This window comes from Solanum pennellii, chromosome 8, assembly GCF_001406875.1.
Source record: "Solanum pennellii chromosome 8, SPENNV200".
In the NCBI taxonomy this organism is placed as follows: Eukaryota; Viridiplantae; Streptophyta; class Magnoliopsida; order Solanales; family Solanaceae; genus Solanum; species Solanum pennellii.
Genome location: NC_028644.1, coordinates 17,687,423 through 17,688,003, shown reverse-complemented (window position 1 = coordinate 17,688,003; position 581 = coordinate 17,687,423).

Here is a 581-nt window from a genome sequence, read left to right as displayed (position 1 = left end):
TTTATGTTAAGATTTGAGTTACCACTTTGGCTAGTTTAACGTTTATTTCTTAAATATTCTAAGTTTATCTATTCCAACAGTTTAGTTATGATTATTTTCAGTATATTACATTATTGAGTATGTGTTCCGCTGAGAGTTAAGTATGTCTAAGAGTTTGCTTGTGGCAAACAATTGTTCTTGAGTCCAGTCCTATTCGGGGCGTGAGAATTTCAAAGTAGGTTATGGTTTGAATTCCTATTAGGTTATATATGCTTGTTAATTGCTCCATTGTATGAATGCATGTATGTGAATAATGAAACATAAATCGAATGTAAGCAAATGATTAAGTGCCAAGAATTACATGCTATGGACTTGTTACTTCACTGTGTGACTATGTGCACTATTCATTATGGTTGTGATTGTGACAGTGGGTTGTGCTGACTAAATTGAGTGTCACGTTCTAACACATATATTGCACAAAGTGTAACATTCTGACACATATATTAGATCGGGTGTCACAAACAAACACACACACACTCACACAAACACAAACACACACACACATATACATATATATATATATATATATATATATATATATA